The sequence below is a fragment of the Sminthopsis crassicaudata genome, chromosome 6, assembly GCF_048593235.1.
Source record: "Sminthopsis crassicaudata isolate SCR6 chromosome 6, ASM4859323v1, whole genome shotgun sequence".
Lineage (NCBI taxonomy): Eukaryota > Metazoa > Chordata > Mammalia > Dasyuromorphia > Dasyuridae > Sminthopsis > Sminthopsis crassicaudata.
Genome location: NC_133622.1, coordinates 6,049,124 through 6,066,342, shown reverse-complemented (window position 1 = coordinate 6,066,342; position 17,219 = coordinate 6,049,124). Strand labels below are relative to the sequence as shown.

The window sequence follows — 17,219 nt, the reverse complement described above, 5'->3', positions numbered from 1 at the left end:
AGAAGAAAATGTCTAAGTGCTAAGCCACTATCAAGTAACTTTCAAGGATATCCCCTCTTTTTTTTCCAAAAAATTACACTTACTCCTAACCTACACAAAAAGATGTAATATAGCCATTCTGACTTTTTAATAGTATTTTTCAAATTATTTGTAAAGAAAATTTTTAATGTTCATTTTTTTTAAATTTCGAGTTCCAAATTACCTCTATCCCTCACCATTAACACCCTAAGATGGTAAACAATTTGATATACATTATGTATGTGCAATCATATAAAACATATTTCCATATTAATCACTTTGAAAAAGAAGAAACAGGTTAAAAGAAAAAAACTGTAAAAAATAAGTAAATAAATAATGAGCAAAGTGAAAAATAGTATGTTTCCTTCTGTATTCAGACTCTTCTCAGTCTTTATCTGGGTGTGGATAGCATTTTCCATCCTGAGTCTTTGGGAATTCACTGTATTGCTGAGAAGAGTTAAGTGTCATAGCTTCAATGTTGTGGACATAGTGTCCAAGCTCTATCTGGTTCTTCTCACTTCACTTTGCATCAGTTCATAGAAATCTTTCCAGGTTTTTCTGAAATTTGCCTAATCACTTCTTAGAGCAAAATATTACTCCATTAATTCATGTATCACAATTTGTTCAGTCCTTCCCCAATTGATGGACATCCCCTCAATTTCCAGTTCTCTGCCACCATAAAAAGATTTAGTATAAATATTTTTGTACATGTAGACCCTTCCTCCTTCTTGTAATCTCTTAGAGATATGTACCTAGTAGTGGTATTGCTGGATCAAAGGGTATGCCCTTTTTATTATAGTTTGACAGCCCTTTGGACATAGTCCCAAATTGCTCTCCAGAATGGTTAGATCAGATCACAGCTCCACCAATTTTCCCACATCTTCTCTAACCTGTATCTTTTTTCTTTTTCTGTCATATTAGCCAATCTGATAAGTATGGACTGGTACCTCAGGATTGTTTTAATTTGCATTTTTCCAATCAAAAGTGATTTAGAGCATTTCTTTATATGAGTATAGATGTCTTTAATCTCTTTATCTGAAAACTGACTTCATATCCTTTGACCATTCATCAATTGGCAAATGACGTGTATTCTTATAAATTTAACTCACTTATCTATTTATTTGAGAAATAAGGTCTTTATCAGGATCACCTGCTATAAAAATTGTGGCCCAGCTTTCTGCCTTCCTTCTAATCTTGGTTGCATTGCTTTTATTTAAAAAAAAAAAATAACTTAATATAATCAAAAATGTTATTGAACCTTGGAGAAAGGGAAATGTTTATAAACAGACAATCTGGGTTGAAAAGTACCTTGTGGGTCAACTAATTCCTGAAAACGAATACCATCTAAATGTTTTAAGCCCATTCAGCCAGCCTCCGCTCTAAGGACTCCTATGTTCTTTAGTGCCTATGGAGTCACTAAAGCCACTCACTACCCTTTTGCCAAACTCTAATATTAGGAGTTCTTCCATCTCTTCAGCTAAAATCTGCCTCTCTCGCTACCACCTGCTGCCCATAGTTGTGGCTTCCAGGAAGATCAGGAGGAGTTTCATGTTCCTGGTGATTCCGTGACAACCTTTGTCGTGTGCTTGGAGAGGGCTATCACATTTACCCTAAGTCATCGAACCTCCTCCCTCCCTTATCCCGTCCTCAAGAGTCTGCTGGTTGAGTGTGTTTCTCTCCTTGATACAATGGGAATGAGCCCCTAACCCCCAAGTATTATCACTTCTCAGCCCTCTGTGCTTTTCAGCATGACATTTGGGGGGGGCTACTGTGTCCCACTATCAATTTATATTAAGCTTCTGATCTACTAAAATTAACTGTTTGTTTAGTCTTATTTCCCCATCTATACTTTATATTTTCTCAATTTAAACACATTATTCTGTACTTAGTCCTATTAAATTTCACCTTAACCAACTCAAAGGTATAGCAACAGAGCCACATAAAAAGAAAAGAGACCCAGAGGGAAACCTCTAAAGACAAGGGAGCCACATAAGGTCCCAGAGCTCTCCCACTCCACCATCACTGTAATCTGGGCCAGTCTGACCGGACACTGAAGTTAGATACTTCTTCCTGTCCTCTCCCACCCCAGGCTTGGGCTGGGGTCCAGATGTCCATCCCTGATGTCTTGTCCCTTGTCTCCTTCCCTTCTAATTTCCATTTAAAGTCTTCTTGATCAGATTCATAAGTTTCTAGGCAATTATGTATTTTTGCCAACCACTCCATTCCTGGCCAAGAAACTATCAATTTCTATATCTTAAGTGCTGGTCCAGTGATTCAGATCCTCCTCTATAATATCATTTCCTTCATGAGGCAGAGAATGAGGCAGAAATAGACCCTAAGTTTCGAGAACTGGGACCTGAGAAGGACCTTGGAGATAAATTTAGAGCAATTGTCTCACTTTTACTGATGAGAAAATGGAGGCCTAGAGAAGTTTAGTCCGACATTCAAGATCACGTGGCAAGTAATCTTTGGAGAAAGAATTTAACTTCAGTTCAAATCCAGCCTCTGACGCTTACAGGAAGCCATGGCCATTTTGCCTCTGTCTACCTCAGTTTTGTTGACTGTAAAATAGGGATAATGATAATAGTATTTATTTCCATGATTGTTGCAAGAATCAAGTGAGATACCATTTGTAATGTGACTTGCAAACCTTCAAGCTCTATGTAAATGCTAACGATCATCATCATTATAATGATTATAGTATGCAAAAAGGAATGTATTAAGATAAGGCTAAAAAGAGGTCAGCCTTCTCTAAGAAGGACTTTGAGTTTCATACTGAGGATGAATTTTTCGAATTAGGCAATGAAGAACTACTGAAGAAAATGAAGCAGGAAATTTATGTAACAGGGAAGAAACTTGTGGGAATTCAGATTTTCTAAATCGTAGAGAATATGATGTAGAGTGATTTTAAAGATGTAGAAATGCCCTAAATTTTGGATTTGTGTTATCTTCTGTCACTCTAAAGATACACATAATAAGAAACTTTTAAATATACTCTAAGAAATAAGGACTTTCTGTAAGTATTTAAATTATCTGGGAACCTTCACCTATTAGTACACGGACAGGACAAAAACCTGTCCACTGCCTGATAGCCGTCCTCTGGCCAAGAGCCTCTCCACATTTAAATGAACATTTCTCGGGTTTCAGACACAAAAGTGCATCACTGGGACAATATCTGAAGCCTTTCCATTCCAACAGAACCTTCCAAAACTGCTATTCAGAGACATTGCCCTCAACAGCTTGGACTCGCTTCCAGATCACGATGAGACATCCAAGAAGGACTTTAATGGAGGAAGTAAGAAACATTACTTGTACATTATTGTGGTTTCTACTTTTATTATGCACTTCTTATAAAACATCCCCCTAATTTCACAAATTTCTCTTCCTTCATCCAGACTGGACAGCCACTTACTTGGAGGTAATGTATGCATCTGGTGAGTCACGTATAGAGCTCTCAGTAGGGTACGTGCCGCGTCTTGGCCATGTTAGAACAGCACTTGAGATCCAAGCTCTAAGCCTTAGAACGCAAGTTTCCATTGAAAGAAACACGTGCATCATTTGAGTATGTTTGAGCCACGGACGGTTCTAGGTGGGTGACTGCTTACAACTTCCAATAAAAGAACCATTTCTGGATTTTAAATTGACCACAGTTTGTTGTTAAGCTCTTCGGTACATTTTAAGCTGCACAGACAAAAAAGAAATTCTATAAACTCTCATCGCAGGCCACAGGGAGCAAAGGCGGATGCTCCAAAAGCGCGAACCTGTGGCTCGCGCTCCTTCTCCAGAGACTGTCACGACAGGCCATTTTCTCCACCTAAAGAAATCCTCTTACAGCCACGTGCTCGTTCGGAGGAAGACCACGGCGAAGCATTGGCGTGAATCCCAGAGGTTCGCCCTCACCCGTGGACACAAGAACACAAATCAGGCCAGGCCCTGCCGCCCGCGGGCAGCCCGGCGGAAGCCAGGCCTGGGGCCTTCTGGTGTGTCTCAGAGCTTCGAGAAGTCGGAGCTGAAAGTACTGAATCCGAAGGAAATCTGCCCGGCCTCTTCTCCATGCCATCCTACCAGATTCAGTCCTTTCCCGGGTTAGAAAAGCCTGGGGTGTCCGGACGCGGGCTGGAGGCGGCTGCTGCCCCCACTCGTGTCAAGCATCTCGGAGCTTCAGCGAGTCCTTTACCCTCGTCTGCGATTGGAAGCGTCGGTTCCTCCTTCGTAGGGCTGGGAACCAATGAGAGAGCGCGCGCGCGTAAAGAGCGCGGCAAACACCAAAGCAAGCTCGCTGGGGCCATGGCGGCTTCCGGAACAAGACCACGGCTGGCGTCTGCTCCCGGGCCCGGCCTTGGCGAAAAGAAGCATGCTTAAATTAACGCAAGAGGAGCATAGTAAAGCAGACACTGCAGAAGACCACGGGATCTTTATCCCTAGAAATACTCGGGAGAACAACAGGCAGTTCTAGGACTTGGGCCATCAGGCTCTAGGCCAAACCGTCTCAAGTTCTCTCGGGTCTAGAACTCCAAGACGTAGGATGTAGTTCAGAGAGAGAAAGGAGTGAAACACCACCTTCTTTATGCTTACAGAATGGGGGCCTTTGCATTTTAAAGTGAGCAGAATCCTAGAGAATTATTTTCCGTAGTTTTGTTTCGAAGCCAATGGAGCTGGTGCTGATAGAATTCTCCCTCTGCGCACCTGGCCCCGCCCACCCGCACAAAGGGGAAACGATCCCCCAGAATCAGAGGAGATCAGAGCTGGGGGGCGTCCCATCGGCCCCCACGCCAGCCTACAGCTGAATTAAGAATGCCCTTTGCAATGTATCTGATGGGCACAGAAGTGCCGATCACCAAAAAGACGCGGGTGTTCCGGGCCTCCCGTACGATCCTTGTGGACTCCAAGAACGTGTGGGGTCTCAGGCCGGGGTCCCAGAGTGAGTGTCCCGAAGGAGCGTGGGCGTAGCCCTTCCCCAGGTCAGGAGGCGAAGATTTTGTCGGGAAGGCCATTGACTAGCACAAAAAATCCCAAAGGGAGTTTAGCAAAGAACAAGGGAAAGGGCTTGGATTAAGCTCCCCTGGGGGACTCAACCTCACCATTAATGAGGGGGAAGACTAAGTCTTGTTTTTGTCTTGCTGAGGCAATGGGGGGTAAGTGACTGGCCCGGGGTCACACAGCCAGGAAGTGTTATGTGTCTGAGGTCACTTTTGAACTCGGGTCTTCCTGACTCAGGGCTGGTGCTCTATCCACTGCGCCCCTAGCGGCCGGACAAATAATTTCTAATGAACTGGCAGCCACAGGTGGTGGTTCCTGAGGAGCCTAGCACTGTGATGTGGTCAGCAGCCAAAATCGGAGGGTCCCCCTGGGGGAGTGACATCATACTCTGGCCTTGTGATTGGCTGCGTTAGCTGTGGGGTCAACAAAGGCCTAGTTAGGATAACAAAAGGTCTCCCTTGGGGAGTCAGTCCCTCAGGGCCCCTCCCCGCTTGTCCCCCTTCGGCCCACTTAAAGTCAACAACAATCGCCTTCTCCGGCCAGGGGCCTCCCCGTGGCCCGCCCGGACACAGCTGCTGGCAAGGGCTGGGCTCTGGGTCATCTGGTTTTTGCTTAAAGAGCCCTAATGACAGGCCGTACTGGCCCCTGCCTGGAGTGTCCCCAGTGACCAATGAAGCATTATCCGAGTCTGATAAAATGTCCAGGAAAGCAGACGCAAAAGCACGTTCTGGCTTGGCCGCCTGCTGTCTGCTTAGCCACGTCTCTCCCTTCTCTAGATTTCTGTTTCCTCATCTTTCACACGAAGCCTGCTTCCCTCAGACAATTTCTAGCACCTCCCCAGGTCTGTGCTTATGTACACTGGAGTACGACCCGCTCCGTGACGTTTCTGCCCCAGCCTGGCTCAGTGCCAGCCCACGTCATCCTCATCTAGGGGAAAATCAGCGGCTCGGGGTTCTCGAAGTTTTTTCCCCCTAAATTGCCACCAAATGAAATTTCCAGAGCTCAGTGACCCCCCCCAGAGGCTTGAAGGCCTTTATCCTGAACAATAAGGAGAACCCAGGTACAGCGCGCACCCTTGAGGCGACTCCCACCCCGAAAAATCACTGGGGCATGGACTGGGCCAGATGTGTTCCGCCGACTCCATCTCCCCGGCCGGCCGCGAGGCGGAGGAGGGGACTAAATGACCCGGAGAGTATGAAGAGAAAGCCGGGAGCTGTTATATAAAAATCAATGGTGCGCGGAATTGTTTTTTAAGAGCGACTTTCAGGGCGAGGAGCTGCACTGTGGTTGATTCAACTGGCTTTTGTTTTTTCTCCCAAAAGCCTCCTCTTTTGTTTTTTGATTTGTTTTTTGGTCTTGACGCGGCCGCTCCCGTCTCAAAAGAGGCCTCGTAGCCTTAGCTCTAAACCCCTTTGATCAGAGTTATTTCAAAATCACCTTCACCAAGCTCCGCCGACACCCCGGCTTTTATACCAGGGAAAGTAGTTCCGAGGAAGAGAGTGTGAATGAGGAAACAAGTGCTTGTCCTTCCCGTGAGCCCCCGCCCGAGAGGAGATGCTAGCTCCGGGCCGAGCGCGGTTGCGATCCCCTGGGCATGTGCTAGCTTTGGGCCCGCGCTCATTTCCCTCTCGTTTGTGAATCAGCTCCCCACCCCCATCTCCCTCTCCCCCCCACCGCCCCAGCCAACAGGCAGAAGCTTCCTGTATCTTTTGGACTTGTCTGTTTCCGCCTCCCGGGCCCCGCGTCCTTCCCGCCGGCACCGGCCGCGCTAAAGGCCCGGGCCTTCATTCTAGCCCCGAGGAGCGGGGTGGGGGCGCCGACCCGGGGGAGCCCACTGACCGACTCGGAATCCACAGCTACAATCTTCCGCACTTGTAGCGCACTTTAAGGTCCATCAAACAATTCTCACAAACCCCTAATGATTATGTTACTGCGTATTGTGGGTAATATATGATATAATACGTGATATACTACTAAGAGGTAACATAAATGCCGCCATTCCCTTCTGACAGACAAAGAAGCTGAGGTCCCGGAGGTGACCGGCTTGGCGTAGGCGCAGACTCGGGCCCAGTGCAGTCAGCTCCCTGCGGCAGCCTCACGTCTTCCTTCCAAAGCTGTCAATGAAATTGCGGGAAAACGGCCTCGCGGTCACCTTCCCCCCGCGCCTCTACTGCTCTCGCCTTTGCTCATTAGCTCCAGGTCCAAGCCGGAACTTCCCGGCTCGGGCCCAGACGAGGCCCGTTCGAGGGGCTCAAGCTGGCCGCCCCGTCCCAGCATCCGGGCTCCGGCCACGTCTTATCTGGGAAGTCAGCAGCTCGGCTGGCTGGGCTGCCTTTGCTACTGCAGCCGGAAAGGAGCGCCTGGAGCTTCGGATGTTTCCTTGTGTTTAAGCCTCTATCTATCTAGTGTGTGTGTGAGTGAGTGTGTGAGTGTGTGTGTGAGTGAGTGTGTGTGTGCGCGCGCGCGTAAAGAGCAGGATGAATTAAAGTCCCTGCGGGGATTGGGGACGCCACCGCACCCCACCCCCCGCCGGGATACGGAGCCCCGTTTGGCAGATTGGGGCCGGGCTGAGAGCCTTGCGGCGGTCCCTGGCTGCCCCTCCCAGCAGTCCCGCCGCCCCGAGGCCTTCTTCCAGACCGTGTGATCTAAAGCCCTGGAGAACCTCAGGCCCAGCCTCCTCCTTTTGCGGCGGGGGCCCGAGGCAGGCCCGGGAGTGCGCCGCCCCGCCCCTTGTCCCACAGGTAGAGGCCGGAGTTTGGGTTTGGCCCCTGGCCCTCGGAGCGCAGATCCGGGTCTCTCCGCGCCCCCCCCCCCCCGGGGCTCCTTTGTAACCGGGAGCTGAGACCAGCGGATCTCCGAGGCCCCGAACATGCTGGGATTCTCATTTCCCATGATTAGAAACCCAAACGATGGGATTCAGTTCGTGCGCCTCGTTGTTCACCCTCCCACATTCCGTATTAATCCGTCCTCCCGGCCGCGGTGCGCAGGGCAGAGGCGGCGGGGGGACGTGGCCAAAGGCCGGGACACCGAGTGCAGCAGAGGGATCTGTGCCCGGCCAGCGAGCGCTCCCCAGCGAAGCGCTCGGGCTCCGGCCCTTCACGGCGCGGCGGCCGGTGCTTCCTCCGGAATCTCCGGTTCAGCTAAGCACCAGCTGTTTAACTTTGAGAACTCAGGGGTCGGTTTCCCCTTAGGTTTCTCGCCCCGATGTAAACAAAGCATAAAATCTTTCTGGTCTAATGGGGCGGGTCACTTCCGCCGCTCTCGCCGTCCTGGGTCCGGAAATCACCCACTTGGGAGAGTCGGAATGCGGGCCAAACCGCAGCCCCGAGCCGTGGGATCGACAGTTTCTCAAATCACGGTTTTGCTCCCGTAATGTGGTTGTGTGGAGGATGTGCGTGACTCCGTGGCAAGAACGGACTGGGCTGGGGGGAGGGGGGCCGAAACGGAGGCATTGGGTGATGGCGGCGGCCGGAGCAGATCCGTGCCTGAGATCTCACTCAGGGAGCGCTCGGCGCTGCCGAGGAAGCCCGAGGTGGGAAATAACGAGCGCGCGGCCAGAAAACGTGCGCCCGGCCGCAGAGAGATGGGGGCGGGGGCGGGGGACTTTCTGTCCGCAAACTTCACTGGCGGGAGCGGGGTCCGGCAGGCCTGCGGAGAGAAAAAAAGGGGAAGGCTGCCATCTGCCGGCCGCATGAAGAGCAGCAGCGGAAAGTGCAGGGGATTTATCCGCGCGAAACGCCCGCCGCCCACCTGCTGGTGGCGCTCTACCTGTCGGTGTCTGAATCCAAACGGCAGAAGTGTGTGTGAGAGTGAGAGTGTATAATGTGTGTGACGTGTGTGATGTGTACCTGTGTGCGTGAGTGAGTGTGCACGCTATAGTTCTCATTGGAGAATGTTAAAAAAAAAATGCACTCTGTGAAGCGGGAAGTGCTCCGAAGGGAGCTGGCCCAAAACAAAGCCTCCGCTGCAGGGTCACATTCGAAGTCTAAATTATCTCCGGAAAGCAGCTGTTACAAACCGAGCCCACAAAGGGCCTCCTTGGGCGAGGGCCCTGATCGGAGGCGGCCGTGGCCGATGGGACAGAGCTGTGCCCCCTCTCGGTGCTTGCCCAGTTTTCCAGATGTTTCCCAGAACAGAAAGGACCGCCTCCCTCCCGCCGCCGCCGGCTGACAGAACAGACCTTCATAGTCGCCAAACCTCAGAAAATGGCGCAAGTACTAAAAGTGCGGATAATGCCGTACACTGACTGTTAAAAACCTGGAAACATCAAAGGAGCCTACCGCTTCGGGCTTCGTGTCCCGGAAAAAACCCTGACTCAGCACAGCGAGTCAGGGGGAGGGGATGCTACCCCAGGTGTGGACGCGTTTTGAGGCAGGCTTGCCAACCGGTTCGAATGCACGGGAGGGGGTGAAGAAAAATCCCTTCTTGTGGGGAAAAAACCCAATAGTGTTGTCAAGGCCAAATCATCCGCATTATATGATCCGGGAACCTGCTCACCTCGGCAGCCAACTTCCCGGAAAATCGCTACTCCACTTAAACCCAGTGTCCATCGGCTCCAAGCTTTACCCTACCCCGGGCTTTATGAATCAAATCCCCGCCCCCAGGCCGCGAGCTACCCGAAGGCAGGGCCGGAGGTGCCGGACACTGCCCGGGCTGAGGAAATGCCTGTTCGCTCAGGTGTCTTGATAACTGTTCTTTATGCAAGAAATGTGGGGTTTCCTCGAGAGGAGCCCTCTGTGCAGTGCGGAGTTTAATCTGCAAGAAGAAGTCATTGGGGAGAAGGGAGAAGTGTCTTCCAGCATTTGAAGGGTGCTCCTCATAAGAAAACCCGGCGGTTCCCACCTCCCACTTAACTCTGCTGCTGCCAGAGGGCGGGACGAGGTCAGTTGTAAAGCGGGAGGGCCGGTTTTGTACCTGGAAAGACTTCTCCCACCCGCAGGCCTCCCAAAGCTTCAGAGCGGCGGAGCCTGGGTCCGTCCCGGAGGTTCCGGGTTCTAGAATAGGGTGAATTAGGCCGCCTTTCCCCAGTCTGAAGCTGGCCGCCTTCTCAGCCGGCCATTCCCCTCCATGTCTGGTAGGGGCCAGAACTCTGAACTGGAAGCAGAGGTTCTTACAAGGCTCTAAGTCAGTGGAGGGGATAGAGACACTAGTTACGCACCGAGCGTGGTTCAGTGTGATTGATCTGACCCTACAAGGAGATGTTTGGGCCAGAACTTGAAGCAAGGTGCTGAGAGGAATTGAGGAGACAGGGGTTAGACCTAGATTAGCACCGATTTGAACCTCCGACAAATAATGGTTTCCTGGTGATGTAACGACTGGTGTGTCCTCACATAAGGAGGAGGTCTCAGGGCCAGAAGGACAAGCGCACTAGAAGCTCTGGGAGGCTGAGACACACGCACCCCATCGTCCCCCTTTGTGGTGGCTGAGGCCGAAGCACCAACCTCTGGATTCCCAGAGATGCAGAGGCAGAGGAGGAGGCGGGAGCTCAAGCTCTCAGAACCAAGGAGAGAGGCAGGCCTCTAAGAAAGCTAACCAGGACCCAGGAAAGGAGGCGGGACTTGGAAAGAGACAATTAAGGATTTGGACTTTAGCCCCGGCTACTCGTGTGGTGATACTGAACTGAAACAAGGACTGCTCCCAGAGACTCCAAGAAAACCAGAGAATGTTACAATTTTAAAGAGAATATTTCAATATTCTCTAAAATAGTTGGTACATTTGGGGGAGAAGCGGGTACATTAACATAGCAGGAAGAGAGCTGAGATCTGGGTTCAAATCTCACCTGCGATATTTAGTAGCTTTGTGGCCATGAACATGCCCTTTCATTTCTCAATCTCTGTTAAAAATAGGGATCAGAAAACCGCATGGACTACCCCAGTGGGGCGGAAGGAGAAAAGCACTTGGTAATGCTTTATGGGTTGTTGGCTTTGGAGGAATGAGCTGCTCGGCAGAGAAGTCTCCCATTATGAGCTTATTACCCAAAATCATGGCATTGGGAAGCGGTTTAAGGGAAAGAAACAAAAGGAGATGATTTTCCAGATTAATTTTATTGATTAATTATTTATTATTATAATAAAAATTAATTAATTTCCCAGAAATTGGCCTAAAGACTCCCTATATTGAACTTCTTAATAAATTATCTGAAATAGGTAACATACAGGAAAATCTTCAAATGCGAAGATAAGGTTAAGCTAACCAAGGTCATGAAATCCTAAGCCAAGTGAGAGATATTTCAGTCATGCTGAGTGAAGTGAGCAGAACCAGGAGATCATTGTACAGGCAACAACAAGATTCCACCATGATCAATTCTGATGGGCGAGGCCCTCTTCAACAATGAGCTGATTCAAACCAGTTCAGGGAGGAAGAGAGCCGTCCACATCCAGAGAGAGGACCATAGAAACTGAGTGTGGTCCACGCCCTAGCATTCTCACTCTCTCTGTTGTGATTTGCTTGCATTGTGTTTTCTTTTCAGTTTTTCTTTTTCTTCCTTCTTGATCTGATTTTTCCTGTGCAACAAGATAACTGTATAAATAAGTAGACATATGTTGCATCTAACATGTATGTAACATATTTAACATGTATTGGACTACCTGCCAGCTAGGAGAGAGGATGGGGGGAAGGAGGAGATAATTTGGAACAGAAGGTTTTGCATGGGTCAATGTTGAAAAATTACCCGTGCATGTGTTTTGTAAAAAAAAAAAAAAAAAAAAAAAAAAAAGGAGATAGATTTCCGTCAGATTTCAGTTCAGTTAGGTGAACATGAATATTCTAGGACTGTCTACGTGGATTTTACACTAATGGGGTCCAAAAAAAAGTTATGGAGTATGCAAAAGGGAAGGTGAAAGAGACACTCACTTTTTCCCTTCTTTCATTAAATGTCAACAGTCACCTAAATTGTATTAGTTAATGTCTATGGTCTCATCCAGATATAGAAGCTCACCGCCATGATGCAAAGGAGAAAGTAATCTAGTCATATCAATGTCAAGATGATGGAATAATAGTTTTCTGAATAACTACCCCAAAGTTCACCAAAATCTAAAAAGATTCACCAAAGAAACTGAGTCAAGAAAAGAATACAAAAAGGGTGAGGTATATGGAGGTGACATGGAATAACACTGGAAGACACAAACACTTAGACTCCCCAGTTACCCCACACAGAGGGCACAAGGTCTGAGTTGCCCCTCTGGTGCCACTTTGGCAGGGATGCACTCTGAGCCCCTTGCCCCCCACAAAGGCAGAAGATGTTGATTCTACCCTTGAGACAAGGGAAAGGAACAGTGAGACATGACGATCACCAGAAGGAAAAGGGGAGAAAAGGGCCCATAGGGGACCACCTGGGCTGAGCTTGCTGCACCCCAGAACTTGAAGAGTCCTAGGAGGAGGGCGAGAGATGTCCCCAGGTAGAAAAGAAGGGAGCCAAAGACTGAAGAGGAAAACGGAGTTAAGCAACGGAGAATACAAGGGAAAATGCTGAAAGAGAAAGTCCAAGAGTTCAGGAAGAAGCAAAAGGGAGACTCATAAAGATAAAAGAAAATTATTAAAAGTTCACCAAAAGGCCATGACACACTTAATGAGTATTATGTGTTAAGGAAAACGAGCCTCAAAATCCTAGATGAAAACAGATCTATAGGATCACTGGGGATCTGAAGATCTTTAAGGATCATGGAACAATAGCAACAAATCCAAAATAATTCAAAATAAAATATTAATAATTTTTAAATTAAGAATGAATTAAGTTCTGAGTTTTTCAAAAAAGAATTCACAAATAAAAAAAACAGAAGAGACACTTTAGAACCTCTGATGGAAAATCTCTCCAAAATAACAGAGATTCTTTTTTTTTTTTTATTGTTTTTTTTTATTATATATATATATATATATATATTATAATATTATCCCTTGTATTCATTTTTCCAAATTACCCCCCCTCCCTCTATTCCCTCCCCCCGACGACAGGCAATACCATACATTTTACATGTGTTACAATATAGTCTAGATACAATACATGTGTGTGAATATCATTTTCTTGTTGCACAATAAACATTAGAATCCGAAGGTACATGCAACCTGGGCAGACAGATATTAGTGCTAACAATTTTCATTCCCCTCCCAGTGTTTCTTCTCTGGGTGTAGCTACCTCTGTCCATCATTGATCAACTGGAAGTGAGTTGGATCTTCTTTATGTTGAAGATTTCCACTTCCATCAGAATACATCCCCATACAGTATCGTTGTTGAAGTGTACAGTGATCTTCTGGTTCTGCTCATTTCACTCAGCATCAGTTGATTTAAGTCTCTCCAGGCCTCTCTATATTCCTCCTGCTGGTCATTTCTTACCGAGCAATAATATTCCATAACCTTCATATACCATAGTTTACCCAACCATTCTCCAACTGATGGACATCCATTCATCTTCCAGTTTCTAGCTACAACAAAAAGAGCTGCCACAAACATTTTGGCACATATATGTCTCTTTCCGCTCTTTAGTATTTCTTTGGGATATAATCCCAGTAGTAGCGCTGCTGGGTCAAAGGGTATGCACAGTTTGATAACTTTTTGGGCATAATTCCAGATTGCTCTCCAGAATGGCTGGATTCTTTCACAACTCCACCAGCAATGTATTAGTGTCCCAATTTCCCCACATCCCCTCCAACATTTGTCATTATTTATAACAGAGATTCTTAAAAAAAAAAAAAAGAATGATAGATTTAGAACTATAAAATACATAAGTGAAAGAAAACTTATCAAAAGAGAAACAAAAATTTTTGAATGACTGCATGAATTTTACACACGCCAAAGGGATTAACAGGAAGAAGATTCCTAAAGACAACTTGAGGGTTACAAGCCTCTGAGAAACACTAAATCTAAATAAAGCACTTCTTAAATAATATGAGAAATATCTACAAATTCTTGCTATAGACAACAAAGGACTTATTAATCAAATTTATAGTACTTTATAGTACTTCTTGCTACAGATAACAAAGTTACAGAATATTACGGAGGAAAATCTCACATTTGAAACTTCATAGTAGCTAACTTTTTGAACGTCAGTGTCAGATACTAATTTTTTTCAAACATCCAAGAAAAAGACAGTCAGCTAAGAAGGAATCTCCCTTTGAGCCATGTAGGACTACTACACAGCCACAAAGAGAAAGAGCGAGGGACCTAATGGGCAATTTCAAAAGCAAAGAGCTCAAAACCTCAAACACTACAAAGCTGAGCATGAGAATCAAGTACAAGGGGGGCCTTCCACAAAAGTTGAGTAAAACATTTTACATGCAAAAGCTCCAGATGAGAAAAATAAATGATACAAAAATGCAAATATTTTTAAAATGCTAAGAAACAAAATTAATTTTGACATTTTTAGACTATTGGATTTTTTAAAGTAGACCTGGGAAGGAGGAAGAAGAGGAGAGTTTGGACATGGAGAATGCGGCTGGTGAGAGGGTCCTCAATCTGGCTGAGGATACTGGGTTACGCCTTCCTTGGAGTGACCCAGAAGCCATTGGGACCTGACTCCAGCTAAGTGTCCTGCCATACAGACTTAGAGGGACCAGGCCCCTAATAAGGAGAACCCCAGGGGGATGGGTGGGATGGTGGGAAGCCCTATGAGTCTACATTTGATTATCATGGAAGACCGGCCAAAAAGCAGGGCAGGCCCAGGAACCTCGGTCCTGGGAGAGCTGCCGGCACTCTCAGGCTGGGTCCTAGTGGTTCCATGACCTATTCAGGAGCAGGAGCTGGCTCAAAGGTGGATCCCGGGACTGGACCCTTGGTCTACCAGGGACCCCCTCCTAGGGGGTCAAGAGCAGAGGGCAACCCTAGGGAGGAGGTTTCTCTCAGTGCCTTCAAGGCCCCTTCCCACTAGTCCTGGGAGCTGGGTGAAGGTGCTGCCAGACCCTGGCAGCCCAAACTGCCTCTTACCACAAAGGGGGCCCCCATGCTCCTGGCTCCCTGAGGGTCCTCCCAGAAAGCCCTCCCTGCTGCTCCAGGCCAGCCACTTAGCCCAACCCCGGAATGGCCGGACGTCCATCTCCCTGGACCAGGACAGCCAGTGAGAGCCACGTGCCCCACCTCAGACTCAGGTCTGGGAAGCAGGGGCTGGAGAGGACTCAGTCGCCATCTTGGCCACTACACTGATGGCAGAATGAGCCACAAAGTGGGTCGGGGCCCTCAAGGCAGGCAGGTGGGACAGCTCAGCAGGGTTGGGCCAGGGGGCAGGACCAGCTCTCCCAGTCCTGTCCCGGCCTCAGGACTCGGCGGCCACTCCCACCCTTGTAGCTTCAGCCGGAGCCAGAGCTTCAGGTAGGGCCACAAAAGGGACCGTGGAAAGGCAGCAAAAGAAAGCCAGCAATCATCATGGGGATGGAGGGCGGGGGGAGGCCACCCCACCTTAGGCCTCAGGGCTCGGCCATGGCCTTGAGGAGCAGCCTGGGGAGGTTACGGAGCCATGTGCCCCCAGCACATCTGCCGTCTGAGGAGGGCCCCTGGCCCAGGTCAAAAGCTCTGGGTCTTGTTGCCCCTCTGGGTCTCATTGGTCCTCTGGAATCTTGTTGTTCCTCAGAGGTTTTCTTGGCCCTCCGGGGTCTCATTGGCCCTCTGGGGTCTTCTTGGCCTTCTGGGTCTCGTTGGTCCTTGGGGTTTTGTTGGCCTTCTGGGTCTCGTTGGTGCTTGGGGTTTCGTTGGCCTTCTGGGTCTTGTTGGCCCTCTGGGGTGTCCTTGGTTCTCTGGTCTCAGTTCTTCCTGCTCTGCTGCTCCTTCTCAGCCTATTTTGCTGAGCCAATCATCTGGACAGACCCCCTCCCTCCATGGTACAAGTTCCCTCTATTACCCGGGGAGGATCTCACCAGCTCCATGGGTTTGATTTCCATTTCTAGGGTTTAATTAGATGAGAGATGCATCCAGCCCCAGGCTCTGTCCTGAGCCATGGTCCTAAGGCCCAGACTGTGCATGTGACATTTTAGCCCTGGGTCCCGGAGGTATCTCAAGCAACCAGGATGAGCCCATGATCTGGGGAAGAGTCTCAGGCCATTTGGACCTTCCCTATGCCCCTGGGCCTTCTCTCCACTCCAGAGCCTCTCACCCGGATCTTCATCACAGCAGTCCCTGGACCAGTGCCCTCGCCCCACGGTCTCCCAGCCCATCCATTCCACACACAAGGGACTTCCCTTAAATGCGAATCTAGCCCAGCATCCTCCCCATCCCATAAACAGCACCAAGTCCCCGTTGCCTCCAGCATAAAACACAAAGGCCTATTTGCCCGGCACAGCCTTTAACAGCCTGCCCTCCATCTCTTTCCAGTCTCATCCTGCCCTTCCCCCTCTGTGGTCGTCTCTTGGCGTTCAACACCGGACTCTACCTCCTCTCTCCATGTGTTTGCAAAGAGCACCCCACGGCCAGAATGGACCCCTCCTCGGGGCTGCTTTAAAGATGAACACCCAGCTACCCAGAAAGCTCCCCTGATCCTCTCCACTGCCCTCCTCTCCACCCACTGTCTCTAATGTTTTTGTCTTCATGCTCCATGTAACCACATGTACTCGAAGTTTGCCGGGTTAGAATGGAAGCTCCTTGAATGCAGGGACTGCTTCATTACTTGCACCCAGAATGTTTCGGGGACACAGAAATCCTTGGAGATTGAGTCACTTAACCATTCCATCAGGATGATGATGATGATGATGATAACTAGCTTTTTTGTGGACCCCTAAGTTTTGTGCAAAGCACTTTTTTTATTATAGCTTTTTATTTACCAGATCTATGCCTGGGTAATTTTACAGCATTGACAATTGCCAAACCTTTTGTTCCAATTTTTCCCCTCCTTCCCCCCCTCCCAGATGGCAAGTTGATGAATATATGTTAAATATGTTAAAGTATAAATTAAATACCATATATGTATAAATGTCCAAACAGTTGTTTTGCTGAACAAAAAGAATCGGACTTTGTACAGTTAGCCTGTGAAGGAAATCCAAAATGCAGGCGGACAAAATTAGAGGGATTGGGAATTCTATGTCATGGTTCCTAGTCATCTCCCAGAGTTCTCTCACTGGGTGTAGCTGGTTCATTTCATTACTGCTCTATTGGAATTGATCTGGTTCATCTCATTTTTGAAGAGGGCTTCGTCCATCAGAATTGATCCTCATATAGTATTGTTGTTGAGTCTACAACGATCTCCTGGTCCTGCTCATTTCCCTCAGCATCAGTTCCTGTGAGTCTCTTCAGGCTTGTCTGAAAT

The 17,219-nt window shown here is 48.3% G+C and overlaps 1 long non-coding RNA gene across 1 annotated transcript in view; it reads left to right on the top strand.

Annotated features, from left to right (window-relative positions):
* Positions 1–16,886, top strand: part of LOC141545639 (uncharacterized) — a 373,595-nt gene extending 356,709 nt beyond the window's left edge. Inside the window, exon 5 of the long non-coding RNA XR_012483097.1 lies at positions 16,292–16,886. This is a non-coding gene — a long non-coding RNA (uncharacterized LOC141545639). The remainder of the gene's footprint in view (positions 1–16,291) is intronic.
* The last annotated feature ends 333 nt before the right edge of the window (positions 16,887–17,219 follow it).